This window comes from Schistocerca americana, chromosome 1 (assembly GCF_021461395.2).
Source record: "Schistocerca americana isolate TAMUIC-IGC-003095 chromosome 1, iqSchAmer2.1, whole genome shotgun sequence".
In the NCBI taxonomy this organism is placed as follows: domain Eukaryota; kingdom Metazoa; phylum Arthropoda; class Insecta; order Orthoptera; family Acrididae; genus Schistocerca; species Schistocerca americana.
In genome coordinates this window covers 1,228,557,655-1,228,583,368 of record NC_060119.1, presented here as the reverse complement: position 1 = coordinate 1,228,583,368, position 25,714 = coordinate 1,228,557,655, and the positions used below count along the sequence as shown (strand labels likewise).

General features: G+C 46.4%; 1 protein-coding gene and 1 pseudogene across 5 annotated transcripts in view; both read right to left on the bottom strand.

The window, feature by feature from the left end:
* The window catches only part of LOC124619926 (zinc finger MIZ domain-containing protein 1-like), a 145,748-nt gene that overhangs the window by 32,761 nt on the left and 87,273 nt on the right, over positions 1–25,714 (bottom strand). The window lies entirely within an intron of this gene.
* LOC124556625 lies at positions 3,779–3,896 on the bottom strand (annotated as a pseudogene).

Genomic DNA, 25,714 nt, shown 5'->3' with positions numbered 1-25,714 from the left:
CAAAAACTAGAGCAGAACATTTCATATGAGACAGCAGCAATTCGAGCAGTGCAGCTTCACTAGCTTGCTGACCAGGATCGTCGATGTTATCTTTGATCTGCTTATAGGCGAATGCAAATATCGATTATTTAAAATTTTCGTTTCTTATCCTCGCTATGTATTGGCTTGGCTTCCTGTAGTGCACTTGTGATTTCTGAGTGTAATTTTTAACCGAGTGAGTTACGTAAAATATTTCGCTATTTGGCTATGCCTAAACGAAAGTGTACATTTTATAATGTCCTTTCCTGCAAATATCCGGCTTTAAGAAAGGAAGAAATGAATTTTAAGCGAAATGTAAGACATGTGGAGCTGGAACGTACGTCTCAGTGCCCAATAAAGGTAAGAAATAACACGACAGATTAACTGTCATGGTTTTATTTCATTGTTCCACAGTCATTCAATTTATTTGTATTCGGAAGGTTAAAGTGCAGTTTACATGTCGTCAGCTGCTGCTGGAATTGTAGATGTTGGTAGCGGTGCGTCGAATGAAGGGAGGTGAATGGTCTTAACGTTTTCCGCTTTGTAAACAACCGTGTTGTTGACATAACAAAACAATTGAGGCCACACTGTCACCACAATCAATATATATATATATATATATATATATATATATATATATATATATATATATTGCTCAGTTAACCACCACCTGACCATCAGTAACAATTAACTACTCGTTTTACCGGTAATTTCCCGCAGTCACGTGACTTGTCCAAAACTGACGGGTGGTATCCACATCTGCAGCTGACCCGTTTGATGTGTCCTCTTTTTTCTTATTTTGTCCTCTTTTTTGAAGCTGTTTGTCCTCCTTTCTGAACAATTGCAAGTGGTCACCCTAGATATGGCTGGCTTTCGGAAGCATAGAAGGGTCCTTTATAAAGAGCAGATTAGTGAAGCTTCCCTGTGTGGCAAGGCCTCCCGCCCCGTGTGCTACTGCTAGCGGCGCCGTCTCAAGGAACCGAAGGCAGGACTTCCGGAATGCAAGGACGCGGCTGCGCCGCTCACACGCTCGCCACACGGTCAAGTTCGCCGGCCTCGCGCAGGTACCGGAGCCCCCACTTCCGCGTCGGGCTCAGCCCCAGCAATCACTCATTTTTCATGTTAAGTGCCAAAAAATGTACAAACTGAAACAGCAGAAGATACCGGTCAGAACGCTCCCGTTAATAGCCTTCAACTTAGCCACCTAAGATCCCAAGCAAGGCAAACGTACCGTAACCTCACAGGACGGTTACAGAACGCAATGGTGCAATGGATAAGGTATGAGTCCAAGTGGAAGTAACGATGTACTCCAGTATACGTGTAAAGCAGCGAGAAAAACCGCTGAAAAATCACAACCAATCTAGTAGTTGAAACTGACCAGTTATGGCAAAACATGAGTCTTGATACCACCCTGTCCTGGCTTACATCTCCGTCTTTAAGCAAGAATTTAACACCCCCCCCCCCCCCCCCCCCCACCGCACACCTACAGTCTGAACACACCTCAATGAAAAAACTTGGGTCCACAAGCAAATCACCTTAAGTTACGCATGAAAAGGGTCGGCTACTGTCATGGCTGTCATGGCATGACTATAAACCTCTTACAGGACACCCCAGGTGCAGGCAGCTGCAAGTTGTGGCTCTACATGCAGCCAGACGCCGTCAAACTGTAACTGCGGAGCACTTACAAAACCCTCCGCAACTCATTTACATAATGACATTTCTCTTATTACTGCTTTCGTTTAGGCGACATCATTAAACACATTCTACGCTGAATACCACACAGAGTAGAGTATCTTCTCATGTGATTAGTTCAACTGATATTTGACTAATAGAGCCCAGTACGTTATACTGGACGGCGAATGTTGTATTGAAATTAGAGAAACATCGGATGTGCCCGAAGCAACCGTAAGATAATCTCTAACGTTCCCAATATACATAAACTTTTTATCAGACAGGGTCAGCAGAACAATTAGATTTTTCTCTAATGGTGATATACTGTACACGAAAGCACTGTAGTTGCATGAAAAACAACTCCTGGATTGGAAATCCGTGATCGTTTTCTTCACAGCAACGCTTGTCGCAGGACCTTCACGCATTCGAATAGCCTTCTTCTAGAGGTAGGCTCATAAAGCTGGAAAAGCGGGTTGTCCTTTCTGAAAGCTTCACTAACAGTGTCTTTTCATGTGAAATGCCGCGATTACCGAAGCATCTGTATCCCTCTGTCACTACAGCCCATTTTATGCATGATTCTCATGCGCCATCACTGCCGTGTTGCTATCAAACGCCATCCGTTGGCCGGTTTTTGTACTTGTTTTTGGTTTCAATAAAACCCCGCGTCATTTCAGGCATATGTGTCAAGTTTCACCCCTGTCTATAATATCCGTGAATTAGTGCATTCCCAAATGTTAACGGACTTTCGGGTCACCCTGTAGTAACTGAACGTACATGGGGCTGGTAAACAAACCTGATGAGTCTCCTTTCTTTTGTGTGCGCCCTCGTACATGATGACATTCTCGGACTGAGCTTTTAAAACACGTCTGCAATGACCTAAAAAAAAAAAAAAAAAAAAAAAAAAAAAGGAACTACGTGTCCGGCCTGCCAGAGTAGCCGAGCGTTTCTAGGCGCTACAGTCTGGAACCGCGCGACCGCTACGGTCGCAGGTTCGAATCCTGCCTTGGGCATGGATGTGTATGATGTCCTTAGGTTAGTTATGTTTAAGTAGTGCTAAGTTCTAGGGGACTGATGACCTCAAAAGTTAAGTCCCATAGTGCTCAGAGCCATTTGAACCTACGTGTCCACTGCCACTGAGTTGGTAGATTCTTAATTAAACTTGCTACAGCGAAAAGACGCATTCCAGAGCCGAGAAACAGTCGCACGATAATATTAATGCAACAAGTAGGCGCGTATCTTGTTGTCGACGCAAAGACCGGATGGCTGTTACCCGCTGCTCAATTGGTAATTAACACGCAGTTTGAACAGCAGTGGTCCCCGTGTAGTGCCTCGAGGTAGCGCAGCAGCAGAGCAGAGGGAGTAAGGAGCGCGCGTTATGGAAACTAGTCGCTGAGGCTAGGCCAAGGTTGGCGGGCGCTCTCCTTGCAGTATTAATCCACAACTGCACAATACCGTGGCCTGCTGCCGGTATCATTGCGGTAGGCACGCACCAAGGGACAGTCCTGCCGGCTCAACGCAAGGCTGGCTGGCGAAACGGAAACTAGGTTAGAATTCAGCGTCTCGTCGACGTCGATGTAATTCGACACGGAGCTCTAGAATGGAGAAAGACACCACCCATGGTCTCGCGAAGTATTAACCACGTGATTTACAGAAACTTCAATAATTTTTGGATGCCGTTACTGAAGTTCTGCCATGAGAAGCTCGGTCCAAAATGGAGGACATACAAAAGGCTTCTAAATGAAACATTGTGACACAATGTTAGGAGTTTTCGTGGGATACTTCGAAATATTTCTTATACAGTGTAATACGCAGGAACACCTGTCTGTAGAAGAGACAAAAGATACTATGCACATATTACAGATCTGAGTCTGAGGACTTCGTGCACATATAAGGACACCACCACTCCGTCTACAGGCCACAAGTGGCCCATCGGGACCATCCGACCGCCGTGTCATCCTCCGAGGAGGATGCGGATAGGAGGGGCATGGGATCAGCACACCGCTCTCCCCGCCGTTCTTGACCGAAGCCGCCACTAGTCGGTCGAGTAGCTCCTCAATTGACATCACGAGGCTGAGTGCACCCCGAAAAATAGCAACAGCGCATGGCGGCCTGGATGGTCACCCATCCAAGCGCCGGCCACGCCCGACAGCGCTTAACTTCGGTGATCTCACGGGAACCGGTGTATCCACTGCGGCAAGGCCGTTGCCCATCTTTCCTTATTCAGCTAAATAAATACAAAGGTGGTAAAAGTCAGGGGATAGCGATAGGCACATATACAGATGGCGGTAGTATCACGTACGCAAGGCATATAAGGGCGAACCTGTCATTTGTTCTTACGTGATTCATGTGAAAAGATTTCCGACGTGATTATGATCGAACGATGGACTCTGAACACGGAATGGCAGTTGGAGGCAGACGCTTGGGACTTTCAATTTCGGAAATCGTTAGTGAATTCAATATTCTGCGATCCACAGTGTGCCGAGAATATCAAGTTTCAGGCATTACCTCTCACCATGGACAAGGCAGTGGCCTACGGCCTTCATTCAACGACCGAGGGCAGCGATTTTCTCGAGTTGTCAGACCTGGCAGACAAGCGAAACCGCACAATTCAATGTGCGACGAGCTACGGATGTATCCGTTTGCCAGTGCGACGATTTTGGCGTTAATGGGTTGTGGCAGTAAACGACCTATGCGAGTGCCTTTGCTGACAGCACATCACCTGCAGCGCCTCTCCTGGGCCGTGACCATGTAGGTTGGACCCTAGACGACTGGAAAACCGTGGCCTTGTCAGCTGAGTCCCGAACTGGTACGAACTGATGTCAGGATTCGATTGTGGCGTACACCCCACGAAGCCATTGAGCCAAGTTGTCAAAGAAAAATGTGTGTGAAATCTTATGGGACGTAACTGCTAAGGTCATCAGTCCCTAAGCTTACACACTACTTAACCTAAAGTATCCTAAGGACAAACACACACACCCATGCCCGAGGGAGGACTCGAACCTCCGCCGGGACCAGCCGCACAGTCCATGACTGCAGCGCCAGGTTGTCGACAAGGCACTGTGCAAGCTGGTAGTGGCTCCCATGGTGCTGTGGGCTGTGTCGAGATGGAATCGACCGGCCCCTCTGGTCCAACTGGACCGATCATTGACTGGAAATGGTTGTGTTCGGCTACTTTGGGACCATTTGCAGCCATTCATGGATTACATACTCCTATGACAATGTGACATGTCACTGGACCACAACTGTTCGCGACTGGTTTGAAGAACATTCTGCACAATCCGAGCGAACGATGTGGCCACCCAGATCACCCGGCATGAATCTCCCTGACCATTCATTGGGCATAATCGACAGGTCAGTTCGTGCAGAACATCCTGCGCTGGCAACACTTCCGCCGTTATGGACGGCTATAAAGTCAGCAAGGCTCAGCATGTGTACGGCGGACTTGCAACGACTTGTTGATTCTGTGCCACATCGAGTTACAAAAGGAGGTCCGACGCGACATTAGGAGGTATCCCATGACTTCGGTCACCTCGGTGCAAACAAAAATGATGGAGTAATACTCGTGCAAAAAACATAGCTCTCTCTCTTTTCATCCGGGTAATTTGGAAACCATGGGCAATGACGAATAAATAAATGTGGCACCCAAGATTTCGGAACATTCTCTAGCACATACAGAAGATCTTTCATTCAGTGTCGTCAGCACGTCCGCAATGTTCGCTAATGATGCAGTAATCATGTGGAATGTGCCGTCCTGATAAAACCTCTTTCATCGTTATCGGTAACAGAAAAGTAACATTAAACAATAAACGTAACCAACGGCGAACAGACATTCTCCATGTATAATTAAGAAAAAGCACTCGTGCTCTTCAAGGAAAAATGGGTATGTGCCCGAAGGAAGAAAACCATTCGAATTACGCGGTGTTTCCCAGCCAAAAATGCCATTTGACTTTAATAAGGAAATTTTAGCACGAATTAGACGTAAGTTCCACTCCGTGGAGTAAACTGCAGCTAGTTTTAAGTGTCGAATTGTGCAACATAGTCGCGCTCACGCGAGAGGAAACAATTGCACGCATTTTAAGACAGTACTGGTGATAAACGCCTCTAAACAAATGGCTGTCACGTGAAACATATGCTTATTAAAGACCTCTATTCATCAGAAATCACTGTTTAAGGCAGTGTAGTGGTTAAGATGGTAACAGAAATTTGACGGTACTAAATCAGACACAGCAAGAACAACTAATTTACTAGTCATGACAGTCTGCATAGAACAAACCAGGAGCAACCAAATAAAATTTTCCAACAATATGTTGTACCTATTTCTCACAACGGCGCACCGTAGATGAGCTTTACAGAACCCTCGTCCTTGTAGCAATGTGTCGGTGTTGGGTAAATGTGTGCAAAACTATAGAGGCATCTGCTCCAGAAAATTTGCTGGAATTAACAGTAGTTGTGGAGCGCATGCAACAGCGCACTCACATGTTTATCAGATCAGCATTTTATTCAGTACACTCAGCACTTCACTGACTGATGAGTAACTTCCGGCCGGCCGCGGTGAGCGTGCGGTTCTAGGCGCTCCAGTCCGGAGCCGCGCTGCTGCTACGGTCGCAGGTTCGAATCCTGCCTCGGGCATGGATGTGTGTGATGTCCTTAGGTTAGTTAGGTTTAAGTAGTTCTAAGTTCTAGGGGACTGATGACCACAGCAGTTGAGTCCCATAATGCTCAGAGCCATTTGAACCATTTTTTTGAGTAACTTCCCACTTGGGCTAGTCGCAGAAAAAAGTCGATCGCTAAGTGTGAGATAACTATTCCGTTTTCTCGAACACGGAATTGCCAACAGAGACGCTTCTGTAAGTTCATGTTTCAAGATGTGACAGATTAATTTTAGAGCTAAACAGTTCATAATAATGTAGAATGTCTTCCTAGCGCCACGAACAGTGCGAAACGTGAGCCGTGCGAGGTGCCTAAACATGCCCCTGTAGTTTGTGCAATTCTCGAAACAGTATTTTGCCTGTACATCGCAAAGGCTTGTCATAATAAGGATTTTGAATGTGTACTTACAAGGGAACAAGGGAACCTCCCCATCGCACCCCCCTCAGATTTAGTTATAAGTTGCCACAGTGGATACGCCTTGAAAAACTGAACACAGATCAATCGAGAAAACAGGAAGAAGTTGTGTGGAACTATGAAAAAATAAGCAAAATATACAAACTGAGTAGTCCACGCGAAGATAGGCAACATCATGGACATTCCTAGATGAGGAGAGCCGTGGTTAGAATGTGCAGCTGCGGAACGAGAGGTCCTTGGTTCAAGTCTCCCCTTAAGCGAAAAATTTTTCTTTATTTTAGCAAAGTTATGGTCTATCAATTCGTTCATTGACGTCTCTGTTCACTGTAATAAGTTTAGTGTCTGTGTTTTGCGGCCGCACCGCAAAACCGTGCGATTAGTAGACGAAAGGACGTGCCTCTCCAATGGGAACCGAAAACTTTTGATAGCAAGGTCATAGGTCAACCGATTCCTCCACAGGAAAACACGTCTGATATATTCTATACGACACTGGTGACGACATGTGCGTCACATGACAGGAATATGTTGTCGACCCACCTAACTTGTACACTTGGCGAATGGGTAAAAAGATTCTTCTACGTTGCCCAATTTAGGTTTTCTTGTGGATGTGACAATTACTCCCAAAAAAGTGATGAAAACATAAGAGTTTGTCACATAAACTGCAACAAATGAATCCAATAGTCTCACACTCGCACACTTTTCCCTGTGCTCTGTCAAAACATATGTTTTTTACGTTTTCAAATTTTTCCGTGTGTAGACCGTCAAATCCTGGATATGTCCAAGCAAATCTGAACATGTCCTGGAATTTTGGAGAGCGAAGTTGATTATGTGTGGGTGCCTGAACGCTAACCACGGGACCACGGCGTTCCTGAGCTCATGATAACCTTGATGTTGCACATGGACTACTCAGTTTGTATATTTTGCTTATTTTTTCATAGTTCCACACAACTTCTTCCTGTTTTCTCGATTGATCTGTGTTCAGTTTTTCAAGGCGTATCCACTATGGCAACTTATAACTAAATCTGAGGGGGGTGCGATGGGGAGGTTCCCTTGTTAGTATCGTGGACTGTGTCAAACTACAGTAATGCTCACTGTGACAATAGGAACAGAATATGAACAGTGTTATCTCTTATAGTTGGTTCCTGTGCACATCGTTTCATCATTTTCGATATGACTGATAGACTTCAAGGACAGTATTTTAAATATGTCATGCAGTGACTGTGTTAATTATATATGTTTGCCACACATGAATTTTTGTAAACAGTTACGTCTACGTTAGGCTACTGCACTCGAACAATCATTCTAATATGAAAACAACACAATGTCGAGTTTAAGGCTCAAGAATATCCATTCGAAAAACAGGATGAATATGCGAGAATAGATTTTTGACAGTATTCACGACGTATTTTTCCACGTTGTGCTCTATCTCATACGTTAGGCCTCTGCTCCTTTCACCTCATACAAAGCGTTAATGCACAACTGATGAGTTTGCTCTGTTGAACAGACGGGCACAGTATTCAACAAAATTTGTCCAGTTTTGCGACCTTGTTGTTGCGTTGTTGTATCGAAACACGTTTCGACCGTGTGAAACAGTAGCCACAAAGTTGCTTATACGTCAACATCATGGTGTGGTCACATACCTGAAGAAGTTTTATTGAGGACGACAACGGCTTAGGAAAAATACGCTCACACATACATAAAGTTTGTTGTCTGGAGGAATACATTCGGGACGAAATGCTCGAACGGATGGCACGAAATATCATAAAATATCACCAGACATTTACTTCTCATAAATGATATTTGTGGAGCCTCTAAAGAGCCCGCAGACGTGTGTACAAACCAACACATCATCATCATCATCATCATCATCATCATGTACGCATTTCAACTTCTCGAAATGACGGACAATTTTGTGGCTTAGTACGTAATTTTGCTGATTATTTGCGTAAGTAATTCCTCATTCGGCCTCATTAGTTGAAATGAATGGAGTTACAGAGCTTCCAGCTCCAGAAAATAACGAGATGGATACTTGGATTCGAATCTGGGACTTCGACATCAGTAGCCAGTAACGCTAAGCCTTACACGACGCAGACGGTCGCGTAAATGGCTAATCTCTCAACTAATAAAATCTTTCAAACAAGCCAACGGATACTTCTCACCTTCGTAGTTTCGCAAGGTAGTAAATCGTTACACTTAAGAGGAGAGTACTCGAAGAAGGGCAAAATACAAGGATACTGACAATAATGGATTCGCCGTGCTCAGTGCGAGCATTTAGTACGGGGAACGGGATCTCGAGCGGGCAGCGGGGTCAGATTATCCGTGGAAAGTGCGGCGTTGCGAGAGTCAAGTTTTCTTGCGCCAACAGGTCTGCCCCCACCCCTCCTCTCATTCCATCTGACTGTAGAGGGGAGGGGAGGGGCACAGAGGGAGGGGAGGGGAGGGGAGGGGAGGCGGCTAGTGGGCGCCGTGGGAACACTCGCCTTTTGTTCATGCCAAGCTTGCTAAACCGAGCGCGTCTGCCGCCGCCGTTTGTCCGCGGCTGACCGCTATGCGCCGTCGCTAACGAGTTGCCGCGCGCTGCAGCGGCAGGTAGAAGTCGCCCGGTGTGCCCCTAACAGACAGGGAAATAAAGCGAGCGCGCCAGGACTGCTACCGAGACGAGCCACCCCAGCGCCCGGCTTTTCTGACTCAGTTCTCGCAACGTATACCAGCTATCGGATTCGGCGCAGATTTAACCCCACGAGTCTCCAACACGCGTCTTGACTGAATAAATTTTGGTTCGAGAGTGTTTTTCTTGCTCTAACATCCAGTGACTGGCACAGCCTTCACACACATGGTTGCGTGTAAACTGAATGAAGGGCTGTACACTGTAACAAAACAGGATGATTCATTTCTCCTTTGAAGTTTTATTCTCTGTTGTTACAAATATCATCGACATGATTACTTATATGGCATGTGCAACAGAACCAAAAACCTTGGATATTAACTCTGGCCTTGATCAATTTAACTTTATTACCCCTTGCATTCATGTAGTTAATTAGAAACCACTGGTGTGACTAGTTCACCTAAAAATTGCAGTCACCAGTAATTTCAGAATTTCGTTATCATTGGAACTTCCTGTCAGATTAAAACTGTGTGACAGACAGACTTGAACTCGGGACCTTTGCCTTTTGCGGGCAGCTGCTACATGTGTACGCAATATTCTTTCTTACAGGAGTGCTCCTCTTGCAAGGTTCTCAGGAAAACTGCAAAGTTGGAAGGTAGGAGACGAGATGCTGCCCGGAATACAGCTGTGAGGTGGGGTCGTGAGTCGTGCTTGGATAGCTCAGTCGGTAGAACAATTGTCCGCGAAAGGCAAAAGCTCTGACAAATGAGTTCGAGTCTCTGTCCGGCACACAGTTTTATTCTGCCAGGAAGTTTCATATCAGCACTCACTGCGCTGCAGAGTGAAAATTTCATTCTATTAACATTGTTAACATATAATCATATACTCAATAACTAACTACCTGATAAAGTAGATCAAAAACATTTATTAATGCGTGACGTATCTCTACAGCTAGTGTTAAAATACGTCAGCAAATCTTCCACTTATTTAATTCTGGAGTAAATAGCGTTCTGGGTTAAAACATTGACATATTTAGGCAACTAGCACGCGCAATTCAATAGAAATGATTGTTATAGCTTTGTACTGTAATTAGAAAAAAAACAGTAAGCAACAATAGCTGAGTGTAGTTCAAAGTATTGCAAACTTATAAAAGAGGCTCCTCGGAAGCCACTGGTTGGCAGTCTGCAGAAAGTTATGAAGCAAGTAAGTTCTGTGTCCAAAAATATACCGCAAAAGAGTTAGCACAAATCACGAGTCGTAAAATATGCCGAGTTTAATCTAAATTTCACATCCGGGAAATCGTTCCGCAATCTTTTGACTCTTTGAGATAGATTCGACAGTGAATGTGTGATTAGTGTCGTGGAAAGAGGCAAACTACAATAATGCTCACTGTGATAACAGGAACGGAATATGAACTGTGTTACTTCCTGTAGTTACTGTGCACATCGTTTTCGTATTTGATATGACTGACAGATTTCAACGAAAGTGTTTAAAAAATTTCACAGAGTGACTGTGTTAATTATATGTGTTTGCCGCAAGTGAACTTTTGGGAACAGTTATGTCTATGTTAGGTTACTGCACTCGAACAATCATATTACAGGACACCAAGCGAGTGTAGTATGTGCCAAACAATTCATTCGTGCATAAATTATGATAGATCAGACACGATCTGGCTGTGAACAGTAGGTTACTCAACATCAAAGTCCAATTAAAGTGAACTGCAAACCTAGTGTAGACTACATTATATAAACTAGCCTTCTTTTGACGATCACTTATCAGTAAGTTCGACGGAGGCGCTGCTACTGGAGGCATATTGGCACAGGTAAATGCGTTTACGCTGCAATGTCATACATCGTCGGTATTTTCTTTAGTGTGATAGACGCCAACAATGTTCGCGGAGAGGATTGCCAGGTCCAAAAATAGAAAGCCGGTTCTTTTGGCTTACAAGTAGAGCTACTATTTTAAATAGAAATCGAGTCGGTTGGATATTTTCAATCGTTTATTAATAATCAGTCAGTTTTTTGCGAAATAAATCTTATACTTTAAAAAATCAGTAAACAGCCTTAAAATTTGTCATTTATGATAGCAACTGAGAGCTCAGTCTTCTAAATTGCTCAGTCTTCTTCTTAAGATATTGCTGTCACAAAATACACTAAAAGTTCTTCACTAAACAAAATAAATCGCTACGGTCGCAGGTTCGAACCCTGCCTCTGGCATGGATGTGTCTGATGTCCTTCGGTTAGTTAGGTTTAAGTAGTTCTAAGTTCTAGGGGACTGATGACCTCAGAAGATAAGTCCCATAGTGCTCAGAGCCATTTCAACCATTTGAACAAAATAAAGAGTTATTTGGTTTTCTGGGAGGAACACGAAAAGATATTGAAAACTTGGGTTATTTCTATTAGAGTTATTGAGAAACAACAATAATCTCCTGTTACGTATCAACATTTCTCATTTGATCCATCCTTATAAAAAACGCTCTTAAAATCATGTCGTGGGCTTTCGACAGGAAAACTTTAAATTACACATAATCATCATCATGATAATCACTCCCACCACCACCAGCATCTTAGTTATCGTGTCGGTTTGCAATTCATTGATTTCATTGTCCACTGGGCGTTTATGACGGAGACCATGCGGGCATATCTGCATGTCGTTATGGTTTAGTCGCCTCCTAGCGCTTGCGTGTTTAGCTTGGATCGGGCTTTACTTGTGTGTTCGCTATATCACCGCTAGAAATCCTGACAAAGGACGGACAGCACTGACTAAGCCTTCATAAAATACGTGAAATGTATTTGCAGTTGTGAGTATGGACAACCATCAGCTGTGTAATGGAACGACGACAATGAAAATTTGTGCCTGATTGGGACTCGAATCCGTATTTCCCGCACCTTACACTCAGGCTATCCGAGCACGCTTCACGGCCAGACCCAGCCCTCCACGTGTCGTCAACCATGTGTCTACAACCGGCACCGCATGTTCGTTGCAATTCCGACGCTCAGTCCGACCCCTGGGGTAATGGTTGCCACCGTTAACTCGCCTGTCTCCAATAATGAGGGCATCCACCTGCTGGTCAACGGTATCGGTAATGCGGTATGTCGTTCCAGATGGCGTTTCGTCGGCCAACGGCATCTGTCATTCCTTCATTCGCTTTTGCCAAGGCTCGTCTCTCGCACTGCACATGCAATACAGTCTTCATGCACTCTTTGATGAGTTTCCTTTAACGCACTCCTCCCGTTGTATGGAAACATAGTGCACTCCTATGCTCTTCGTTTGAGGCCTCCGTTTCTGTTGTCACCACGAGTGAGTGCAGTAACGGTCGAAGTGTGCACGTGTTCACCCTGTCGTGAAGTGAGTGTGCGCCCGTGTTCGTCTAGTGGCGAGTTTGGAAACTCAGCGCTCTTACAGGGACCACCCCTTCTTCCGTAGTCAATGGAATTACGATACCTTCACCAGTTTTCATTTTACAACCGCTGGCTCACAACTATTTGAATGTACCTTACATACGCGAATTCCAGATTTTTTTTTAACGTACTTACTGTAGATTTTACAAGAGATTTTATAAAACCAAGGAGAGACTGCTATGGTAGGTGCCCGCAGAGACATTCGTCGCGACAACATTGCAACATTGGACCTTGAAGTCAGATGCCAGCTAATTCAAATCAGATACTAATGAAGAAGTAACCGCGGCTCTGCGGCAGCGCCTGGAGGGTATACCTGCCTGCAGGTGCCTGCCGTCTCCACTCTTCCAGCCGCCGCCAATGGAGAAGGTTGGTGCGGCGGGCATGTAGCAGGCGCTCTTCGTCATATCGCTCCCCATCCCATTCCAGCGCCGGCTAGCGCTTCTCTTCCCTTCGGAATTTGACCTCTGTGTGCGCCGCGCCGCGCCCACACACACACACACACACACACACACACACACGCACACACAACGCCTGTCTCCGCTCTCTTAACACGTGGCTCCAACACTTGGACCATCACACTACTCGCTCTTACGTACAGTATGTTTATTGATACGCGTTCATGTTACGTGGTGTGAACGAACATCAGCACAACCATGTTGCGTAGTCCGAACGAACATCAGAAACACTATGACAGGTACAGGGCTATTACAAATGATTGAAGCGATTTCATAAATTCACTGTAGCTCCATTCATTGACATATGGTCACGACACACTACAGATACGTAGAAAAACTCATAAAGTTTTGTTCGGCTGAAGCCGCACTTCAGGTTTCTGCCGCCAGAGCGCTCGAGAGCGCAGTGAGACAAAATGGCAACAGGAGCCGAGAAAGCGTATGTCGTGCTTGAAATGCACTCACATCAGTCAGTCATAACAGTGCAACGACACTTCAGGACGAAGTTCAACAAAGATCCACCAACTGCTAATTCCATTCGGCGATGGTATGCGCAGTCTAAAGCTTCTGGATGCCTCTGTAAGGGGAAATCAACGGGTCGGCCTGCAGCGAGAGAAGAAACGGTTGAACGCGTGCGGGCAAGTTTCACGCGTAGCCCGCGGAAGTCGACACATAAAGCAAGCAGGGAGCTAAACGTACCACAGCCGACGGTTTGGAAAATCTCACGGAAAAGGCTAAAGCAGAAGCCTTACCGTTTACAATTGCTACAAGCCCTGACACCCGACGACAAAGTCAAACGCTTTGAATTTTCGGCGCGGTGGAGATCATGATCAGCAATTCATGTCATGGCCTCAACGCTCACCCAACTTAACCCCATGCGATTTCTTTCTGTGCGGTTATGTGAAAGATTCAGTGTTTAAACCTCCTCTACCAAGAAACGTGCCAGAACTGCGAGCTCGCATCAACGATGCTTTCGAACTCATTGATGGGGACATGCTCCGCCGAGTGTGGGAGGAACTTGATTATCGGCTTGATGTCTGCCGAATCACTAAAGGGGCACATATCGAACACTTGTGAATGCCAAAAAAAACTTTTTGAGTTTTTGTATGTGTGTGCAAAGCATTGTGAAAATATCTCAAATAATAAAGTTATTGTAGAGCTGTGAAATCGCTTCAATCATTTGTAATAACCCTGTAACTGTTCACCGGATTAGGAGGCGGCTGTATTTCTGATTTATCTGTAGTCTTAATTACACCGAACAGCGATTAAGCTAACGTGACGACGAGCAGCTGATTTAGTGCAATGGATTCCAAGTACCAGAGTAATGCGACAAGGGTTCCCAATGAAAGGATACGTTTGTGGCAGGTATTCTGTCCTAGAACTCTAATTCGGTTCGTAATGTTTATCGGGAACAACGATGGCACAACGCACAGTTCGGCAGGCTCGCCGGCCGCCGCGAAGCAGCAGTCGTGGGACAACTGGGAGGGAAGTGCAGACGCGTTTTGAACGCCAGCAACAATTGCCGCCAGTCTGCCACGGTTGCAGCCGGTCTGCGCGTGGCATTTTGTATTGAAGATGTGAAGAAATGCGCTGAAATAGGGGACTAATCTCGCAGGAAGGACCATGATAATATCAAAAAGAGAGCCGCATGGTTTGAAGGCTGTAAATTGTTTTGTGAGGGTCTTGCTGCTAAGCCAGATCAGGAGAAAAATGATACACACAAATGTAAATTAAAATATTATGTTTTTGTATTGTAGTCGGGCGTTTTTGCTTTAAATACCAATAAATAGGTTACGCTTTAATACCTTATTCACTGGCCAGAGCTCTTTCTTCCGAATGTCCGAATCTCCAGAGAATAACAACAAATTAAAACATATTCTCAGAATGAAATTTTCACTCTGCAGCGGGGAGGTGCGCTGTTATGAAACTTCCTGGCAGATTAAAACCCTGTGCCAGACCGCGACTCGAACTGCGGACCTTTGCCTTTTGCTGGCAAGTGCTCTACCGACTAAGCTACCCAAGCACAACTGGCGACCCGTCCAGGCAGCTTTACTTCTCCTACCTTCCAAACTGCACGGAAGCTCTCCTGCGAAATTTGCAAGACTTAGCACTCCTAGAGGAAAGGATATTGCGGAGACATGGCTTAGCAACAGCCTGGGGGATGTTGCCAGAGTGAAATTTTCACTCTGCAGTGGAGCGTGCGGTGATACGAAACTTCCAGGCAGATTAAAACTGTGTGCCTGAACGAGACTCGAACTCGGGATATTTTTGAAACATATTCTGTTATTTCTGCAGGTTCAGTGTAACCACTGCTTTGTCATACATGAGCCACAATGCCTGATTTGTTCTTGCCTACATAGATACTACTGATCACCTTCCAACCTAGTACGGCTCCGCGATTACCGCCATATGAACTGAAACGATTTTTGGCGCTGCGGGCACACGACGCTGTTACTCGCTCGAGTGTATTGATCGTAACAGAAGTCACAGACTTTTGAAGCGAAAAAAGAAAATTTGACGTTCGATGCTCGATCGAGTACGAGGGTAGATGGCGAACGTTTTGTCAAAAATGGTTCAAATGGCTCTGATCACTATGGGACTCAACCTCTATGGTCATCAGTCCCCTAGAACTTAGAACTAATTAAACCTAACTAACCTAAGGACATCACACACATCCATGCCCGAGGCAGGATTCGAACCTGCGACCGTAGCAGTCGCGCGGCTCCGGACTGAGCGCCTAGAACCGCTAGACCACCGCGGCCGGCGAACCGTTAAGACCGGTAGGTTCCTTACAAAAATCGGGATGGCGATAGAAGCGACGACAAGGGAATCGGTTACATTAAAATTTTCCAATTTTTTTCGTAGTCTGAAGGGCAACATTATAGACGAGGCCCCTCTTTGACGGACACCTGCTCGCGGCCACTCGAATCGATCGCGGAAGCTGGCTGAAACGTCGCGGAGATGGCTGCTCGTCTGACCCCGCTCGCACGCACTGCCGGCTTCCTTCCCACTGCGACGGCGCGGCTGGAGGTGTTTCCCATCGGCGACTGGGAACGCATTTCAGCGTTCGGGGAAGCGGCGCAGCGCGCTGGTGGTCCCGTTTGAGCGCAGGGGCGGACAGAAGTGGAACAGATAACAGGCCAGCACCGCCGGCCGCTATGCTTCTCCGCAGCCGCCTCGCCGCTGCACGAGAACAACATCACTGGGCGATGCGACGCAGTTGGATAGCACATCAGGAGCATTCCAGTTCAATTCCCCGTCCGGCCACCCATATTAGGCTTTCCGTTGATTCCCCACATCGCTTAACGTTGGATTCCCCAGATCGCTTATGGTGAATACTGGGATGTTTGCTCTGAAAAGTACACGATCGACTTCCTAGCCCATCCCTGTCCCGTTTGATCTTGTGTTACTACTGTAATTACCTCGTCGTTGAAGGGACGTTAACTCCCAATTATCTGAATGGAGTCCTTTCTAGTCCAGACGTCCGCGTTGGTGTTTTCCAAATGTTTAATTTATTCCAGGAACGTTGTTAATTTGTTCCTCCAGTTGTGACACACAATTTATATTGATAGTCAGTCATTGTAAACTCGTATTGAAGATCTCGTTTCCATACAGGATGTTCCATTTAGCTAGACCACCTCTTATAACTGTTTGTCCTGAAGCGAAATAAAAAAAATGTACGTATCTAGCCATTATTGTTTAGCTACCAGGGGGAAGTTAAACAGCATGATCGCCTTTCTTGCAACTTTGTTCTTTACGGAGACAAAAATTTTATTTTCTTTTTATTTATTTTCAACATGTTCAAATGGTTCAAATGGCTCTGACCACTATGAGACTTAACTTCTGAGGTCATCAGTCCCCTAGACTTAGAACTACTTAAACCTAACTAACCTAAGGACATCACACACATCCATGCCTGAAGCAGGATTCGAACCTGCGACCGTAGCGGTCGCGCGGTTCCAGACTGACGCGCCTAGAACCGCTCGGCTACACCGGCCGGCTTAGTGAAACGAAACTAGTCGCTGCACAAGGACACAGGTCCGGATCGACAACCATTTGCGTACTAAAACGCCACGAGTAATAGTTAACTCGAAACGCAAGCAGTGGTTTTTGTGTCGACGTAGCAGCGTTATTTTGCAAGCAGTGAATGTAACGTTCTGAGAGTAATTGACACCTCCAACAAACTCGTTTGGTGTTGTTCCGAACGCTACTACGCTTCACACGGAATCGCCTTGTTGCGTTCATCGGGCACAACTCCCAGTGTCGTCCCCCTCCTCCCCTCCCCCCAACAATACACAGCCCTCTCCCCCCCCCCCCCCCCCCCGCCGTCTCTCTCTCTATCAAAATTCCTTTTGACTGTGGATGCATGCAACCAGACTACAGTGTTTCACGAAGTGGCAGATCTCTTATTTCTGTCGTTGCTTCAGTAGAGAGGTGCAATCACAGTAACTGGGTACTTACTACCCACACTCGAGCCCGGGGTGATATTCGAGATGGTCATCTTCAAAATAGGATCAATTTGATTTCATTTGCCTCTAGATTAAACAGCAGTGGAGAGATGACCGATCCTTGTGGAAGTCCTTCAAGGACAGGCCGTGTTGTTGAATTCTTGTCATCAATGCGAACATATAATCTGCGATCCTGAAGAACAACAACGTGCTGGAGCTGCAAAGGCTCGCATGGCGCGTTGTTAAGTACGCCGCGGCCGGCAGATGTCGTCCACGGGCCGCTTCATTCAGGAGGTCCTCGCGCAGGGCCAGGTGGCAGGGACACGGAGTGGCGGGCGCGGGCAGAGACAAAGGAGAGCGCTGCCGGGTTGACGACCAGCGGCGCATCTCGCCTTACTAACTGTACCGCCACCGCCACCGCCACCGCCAAGGTCAGAGAACCCGGCCGTCCCCCGTCACGCCGCTAAATGGGGACTCTGCGCCGACGCACCCGCCAAACCACACACACACACACACACACACACTGGGCTGCATCTCGCCTCTCCATATCCCACGACGCGGCGAGTCTTCTAATACCGGAAACCACCTTACATGAGTGTCGCGATATCCCTGGAAATGGCGGGAAGCACTTCATAAAACTATCTCCGGAGCTGAACGGTCAACTTCGTGGGACTGCTACGCGGAGAATGCGGGTCCGATTCACCGTGCAGTGGATTGATTCACTGGTTCAAAATGGTTCAAATGGCTCTGAGCACTATGGGACTCAACATCTGTGGTCATCAGTCCCCTAGAACTTAGAACTACTTAAACCTAACCAACCTAAGGACATCACACACACCCATGCCCGAGGCAGGATTCGAACCTGCGACCGTAGCGGTCACGCGGTTCCAAACTGAAGCGCTTAGAACCGCACGGCCACACTGGCCGGCGTGATTCACTGGTGTTTCCTGGAGCGAGATGGAGGTTTGTTGACACAAGTAGTAATAGTAGTAGTGGCCCCGGTTTGGGAAAGATGCAGCTGGTCCCGGCGGACCTTCGAGTCCTCCCTCGGGCATGGGTGGGTGTGTTTGTCCTCAGGATAATTTAAGTAGTGTGTAAGCTTAAGGACTGATGACCTTCGCAGTTAAGTCCCATAAGATTTCACACACATTTGAACATTTTTTTTGGCGGGGGAGGGGGGGGGGGGGGGGGAGAAGATGACGATAATGGCAGGAAGACTACTGTGCTTAACAGAATATGTACAGTAAAGGGAACCAAGGAAAATTTGGACAAGAAATTAAAACGTTGAGGTTTGATGATGACATTGTAATTCTGTTACTGACGGCAAAGGATTTGGAAGAACAGTTGAACGAAACAGATAGAACCCTGAAAACAGATTCTAAGAAGAACATAAACGGAAGTAAAACAAGGATAACGGAATTTAGTCGGATTAAATAAGGCGATTCTGAGGGAATTAGATTAGGAAACGAGAAACTAGAAGTAATAGATGAGTTTTACTGTTTTGGGCAGCAAAATAACTACTGACGCAAAAGTATGGAGGATATAAAATGCAGACTGGCTGTAGCAAGAAATGCGTTTATGAAAAAGAGGAGTTTGTTAACCTCTACTATCAGCTTTAAGTGTTAGCAGACCCCCAGCCAGGGTGGCCGAGCGGTTCCAGGCGCTACAGTCTGGGACCGCGCGACCGCTACGATCGCAGGTTCGAATCCTGCCTCGGGCATGGATGTTTGTGATGTCCTTAGGTTGTAGGGGACTGATGACCTCAGAAGTTATGTCGCATAGTGCTCAGAGCCATTTGAACCATTTGTTAGCAGACCTTTCTGAACGTAGTTGTCCAGAAGTACCCTTGTACGGAAGTGAATCGTGCACAATAAGCAGTTCAGAAATGAAGAAAATAGAAACTTCTCAAATGCGGTGCTACACTAGAACGCTGAAGATTAGATGGATAGATCGAATAATGACGTGGTGCTACGGTCGCAGGTTCGAATCCTGCCTCGGGCATGGATTTGTGTGATGTCATTAGGTTAGTTAGGTTTAAGTAGTTCTAGTTCTAGGGGACTGATGACCTCAGATGTGAAGTACCTTAGTGCTCAGGGCCATTTGAACTGTTTTTGCTCAACAGAATTGTGGAAAAAATAAATTTACGGCACAACCCGACAAAAAGAAGGGATCGGTTGATAGAACACTTCCTGTGGCATCAAAGTATCGTAGTTTTGGTAATAGAGGGAATAACTATGTGTGGTGCAGGGGGGAAAAGAAACTGTAGGAGACCAAGTCTCAAATTAAGCAATCGGTTTGGAGAGCTGCATCAAACCAGTCTTTGGACAGCAAACAAAAACAACAACAACAAACGCCCATCCATAGTGCCGACAATGACAGCTCTGCGACTCCTGAAACGTACGCACTTGCTACCACTACATCGACATAAAAGAAGCGGGACTATTCCAGCATCTAAGGGACTAGTTACTCTGCGGTACTAGTGCAAAACTGCTTTTCGAACTTGAATTATCCTTATACCGCGACGACTTTCAATCAACGATTGTGTTACGTCTCTAATGCTGTAATCGCCGATAGGACGTTGAACCTAATTTACTTTCCTTTTACGAAGAATATGAATGCTATCTATAGTCGACGCATGGTCACTACCGACGCTACATAACTGTCGCCCCATTGCTTATGAACTCAGTGGCACTGGACAAGCAGTTTACTCGAGACGTGTTCTTAGGCTCCGTCTGGCGACAGGCGAAGCCTAACGGAAGACGACATCCAGAAATATCGTCAACAATAGAATGAATAGACGGAAATTGTTTGTACTGAAGTGACCACACTAAAATAAAGGCTTTCGTAAGTACATAAACTTGCAACAAGAGCATCCTTTTTTATCTGACCTCAAAGAATTACATTTTCGACGAAGCGTAGCAATATGTCTATTGTGCATTAAGCTAAACTGCAATTCAGATGATTTAGTGAAATGGTTAACTTCTGAAGTCATCAGTCCCCTAGAGTTAGAACTACTTAAACCTAAATAACCTAAGGACATCACACACATCCATGCCTGAAGCAGGATTCGAACCTGCGACCGTAGCGGTCGCGCGGTTCCAGACTGACGCGCCTAGAACCGCACGGCCACACTGGCCGGCTTAGTGAAACGAAACTAGTCGCTGCACAAGGACACAGGTCCGGATCGACAACCATTTGCGTACTAAAACGCCACGAGTAATAGTTAACTCGAAACGCAAGCAGTCGCTTTTGTGTCGACGTAGCAGCGTTATTTTGCAAGCAGTGAATGTAACGTTCTGAGAGTAATTGACACCTCCAACAAACTCGTTTGGTGTTGTTCCGAACGCTACTACGCTTCACACGGAATCGCCTTGTTGCGTTCATCGGGCACAACTCCCAGTGTCGTCCCCCTCCTCCCATCCCCCCAACAATCCACCGCCGTCTCTCTCTCTCTCTCTCTCTCTCTCTCTCTATCAAAATTCCTTTTGACTGTGGATGCATGCAACCAGACTACAGTGTTTCACGAAGTGGCAGATCTCTTATTTCTGTCGTTGCTTCAGTAGAGAGGTGCAATCACAGTAACTGCGTACTTACTACCCACACTCGAGCCCGGGGTGATATTCGAGATGGTCATCTTCAAAATAGGATCAATTTGATTTCATTTGCCTCTAGATTCATTCGTGGTAATGCTTAAAACATTCCTGTGTTATTTTTCGTGAAGCTACGCAGATGCTCCCTCTATAGCTGGGGGGCAAGAACACATCCGTACTGAACTGTTTGTTCGATGCCACTCAAGATTATCCAGTAGCTTGAAGCTTTTGCTTTACGAGCGACGTAACATTACGACCACGCTGGTTAGCCACAATTTGTCGCGAGTCGACAGTCTACATTCGATAGGGACGTGCAAATCACCGTGCGACGAATATGTTTTTACAGCAGACCATATCGCGAGAGGAGGAATTCGCTGTAACTGTGAAAATATCTACTCACAAGGGAACCTCCCCATCGCACCCCCCTCAGATTTAGTTATAAGGTGGCACAGTGGATAGGCCTTGAAAAACTGAACATAGATCAATTGAGAAAACAGGAAGAAGTTGTGTGGAACGGTGAAAAAATAAGCAAAATATACAAACTGAGTAGTTCAAGGGAAGTAAGGCAACATTAAGGACGATGGGAACGGAGGAGCGCCGTGGTCTTGTGGTAACGTGGGCAGCTGCGGAACGGAAGGTCCTTGGTTCAAATCTTCCATCGAGTGAAAAGTTCAATTTTTTATTTTCAGTTTATGTGACAAACTCTTATGTTTTCATCACTTTTTTGGGAGTGATTATCACATCCACAAGAAAACCTAAATCGGGCAAGGTAGAAGATTCTTTTTACCCATTCGCCAAGTGTACAAGTTAGGTGAGTCGACAACATATTCCTGTCATGTGACGCACATGCCGTCACCAGTGACGTATAGAATATATCAGATGCGTTTTCCTGTGGAGGAATCGGTTGACCTATGACCTTGCGATCAAATGTTTTCTGTTCCCATTGGAGAGGCACGTCCTTTCGTCTACTAATCGCACGGTTTTGCGATGCGGTCGCAAAACACTGACACTAAACTTATTACAGTGAACAGAGATGTCAATGAACGAACGGACAGATAATAACCATGCAAAAATAGAGAAAGTAAAAGTTTCAGTCGAGGGGAGACGTGAACCAAGGACCTCTCGTTCTGCAGCTGCTCACGCTACCACGGGACCACGGCGCTCCTAAGCTCACATTGTCCATTATGTTGCTTATGTGGCCCATGGACTACTCAGTTTGTATATTTTGCTTATTTTTTCACAGTTCCACACAACTTCTTCCTGTTTTCTCAATTGATCTGTGTTCAGTTTATCAAGGCCTATCCACTGTGCCAACTTATAACTAAATCTGAGGAGGTGCGATGGGGAGGTTCCCTTGTCAGTCGAACCTCCGAACCTGCATCTCACTTGGCTGTCATTTATCCAGCTGATCTACAGTGCAGTTTGGAAGTGTCTAATTTCCCAGCCACATTACACACCTAGCGTACTCGCATCGCTATTACAATCGGGCGTATGCACACATGGTCCCTTCGCCTTCCACGCCGTCGTACAGAGTACGTACTATTGTATCACAGCGGCCGTGTACGAGGGCGCGCCAAGTCGCTACGTCACCACTCGCGGTGCAAGCGACGGCGGAGTCCAATTCTGCACGTGCATCCCTGCCCGCCGGGCTATATATAGCGCAGGCGACGCGTCAGAATAGCTTCGAGGTGACGCATGGCCATCTGGCGTGGGAAATCACGCCAAAACCCCGTTGCGACCCTAGTCCCTGCGCGCCGGCCAGGACGAGTGTTTTCCTGGCCGACTATTCCGTGCAAACTGATGCACACGGTTGCTCCCCAAGTTACAGTGTACACAAGCAAGCAGAAGCTGTTCGAAGACTACTACATGTTGTTAGCCGACAGTTCATTGTGTGTCGCAGTGTAAGTCAGAGGAACGGAGAAAGAGAAAAAAAACATATCAAGATACGGCTTCATTGAAATCTTTTCTTCTACGGGCAATCTAACTCGCCTCACAGTTGTTTAATGCCCAATAGTTTGAGCATTTCACGAAGCTCCTTAGAAAAAAAACAATTGGGAGCTAGTATGGAAAGACTATTATAGGGGAGGAAGACAACTTGCAGGTCTTTTACTTACTTTAGAAAATAGTCAGAGAGAAAAACAGATTATTGCGAGGGGAATGTAAAATGTATCTCTCCACCGCATAACAATGAATAGAGTCTACAACGGCGAAACAAGAAATCTGGTAATTTCGAAGATTAGAAACGACCACCCTGATACATAAAAAGACTTCCAGAGCAAACCGTTAAGGTAAAAAGAATTACCGGTACGTTAAGTGATAATGACAAGCATTGTGTTCAAGGTTAGTTGTATTGTGTGTGTGTGTTGTGTATTAAACCGGGGACCTAGAAACGACGAAGAAGCTTCGTCACGCCGTAGCCCTCAGTGATTCACAACCCCACAACAGGCCACAGCAGTCCAACCACCCCACCGCCGCCCCACACCTAACCCAGGTTCAAATGGCTCTGAGCACTATAGGACTTAACATCTGAGGTCATCAGTCCCTTAGAACTTAGAACTACTTAAACCTAACTAACCTAAGGACATCACACACATCCACGCCCTAGGCAGGATTCGAACCTGCGACTGTAGCAGTCGCGCGGTTCCTGACTGAAGCGCCTAGAACCGCTCGGCCACCCTGGCCGGCCCTAACCCTGGTTATTGTGCGGTTCGGCCCCCAGTGCCCCCCCCCCCCCCCCCACCGCCGTCGGGAACGTCTCATACCTAACGAATGTAACCCCAAATGTTTGCATGGTAAGAGTAATGATGGTGTACGCGTACATGGAGACAGTGTTTGCGCAGCCGACATAGTGTAACTGAGACGAAATAAGGGGAACCAGCCCGCATTCGCCGAGATAGATGGAAAACAGCCTTAAAAACCATCCACAGGCTGTCCGGCACGCCGGACCTCGACACTAATCCGCGGGGCACGAATTCCCACTCGGGAAGCAGTGCGTTAGATCGCGCGGCTAGCCGGGCACACTACTTGTATTTGTTGGGCTCCTACTGTGTGCTGCAGTCATGGACTGTGCGGCTGGTCCCGGCGGAGGTTCGAATCCTCCCTCGGGCATGGGTGTGCGTGTTTGTCACTAGGATAATTTAGGCTAAGTAGTGTGTAAGCTTAGGGACTGATGACCTTAGCAGTTAAGTCCCATAAGATTTCACACACATTTGAACATTTTTTTCCTACTGTGTGACATAGCGCGTGGGCTACTTGGAAAGAACGGTCCGATCGGTAGCGAAATGGAAACAAAAAAACCATAAACGTTGTATTTGCAACAGTTAGTTAGACATACCAGCTACTTGTCTACATGGTCGCCGCTCCGACTTGACATTTGTCGTAGCATTGACTAACTTTCAAATGGCTCTGAGCACTATGCGACTTAACTTCGGAGGTCACCAGTCGCCTAGAACTTAGAACTAATTAAACCTAACTAACCTAAGGACATCACACACATCCATGCCAGAGGCAGGATTCGAACCCGCGACCGTAGCGGCTGCTCGGTTCCAGACTGTAGCGCCCAGAACCGCACGGCCACTCCGGCCGAACTTTCAAATACCCTCGTCATAGAAGGCAGGTGCCTGTGCTTTCTGCCAGTTATCTACGCTGATTTGCAACTTGTTGTCGGTGCCAAATAGCTGTCTTCATTCTTCATAGCCAGTAGTTCATGCGAGGAGAGATGAAAATCAGAGGGAGACACGTCCAGGCTGTATGGTGGGTGATCAAACATTTCCCATCGCAAACGCTCATTGCTCCTGCAGTGTGCGGCCGAGAATTGTCACGAAGGAGGAAATGCTTGACAGTTCCGTTGTGTGGGCTGCATGGAATAAGGGGCGAATCTCTCACAGGTACGCAGACCTGGCGGGAGACACTATTTGCTAGGCGTCTTACGTGCTCACTGTGCGCTCAGAATTGGAATGAACGACGAGAGGCGATGAACGGGCGTACTAGACACTGTCCAACATTTACGCAAATCCTTACCGGAATTTCACTGTCGTTTCCATTTCAATATCGATCGGACGTTACTTTCCGAATAGCCTCCGTATTTTTACAGACACTGTTAAGTTTCTCTCGAGCGGTTGTAACAGCAACTTTTGCTTGAGAGAGAGGAAAACGCTTATTATTATAAAGGTTCAAATGGCTCTGAGCACTATGGGACTCAACTGCTGAGGTCATTAGTCTCCTAGAACTTAGAACTAGTTAAACCTAACTAACCTAAGGACATCACACACATCCATGCCCGAGGCAGGATTCGAACCTGCGACCGTAGCGGTCTCGCGGTTCCAGACTGCAGCGCCAGAACCGCGCGGCCACTTCGGCCGGCTTATTATAAAGGCTTAGAACATAATACCTCCTAAAATACGATCGCAAGGACGGAAGATCAGGTTATAACGACGAAGTTTTTAAATACAAGCACAAGCTCTGA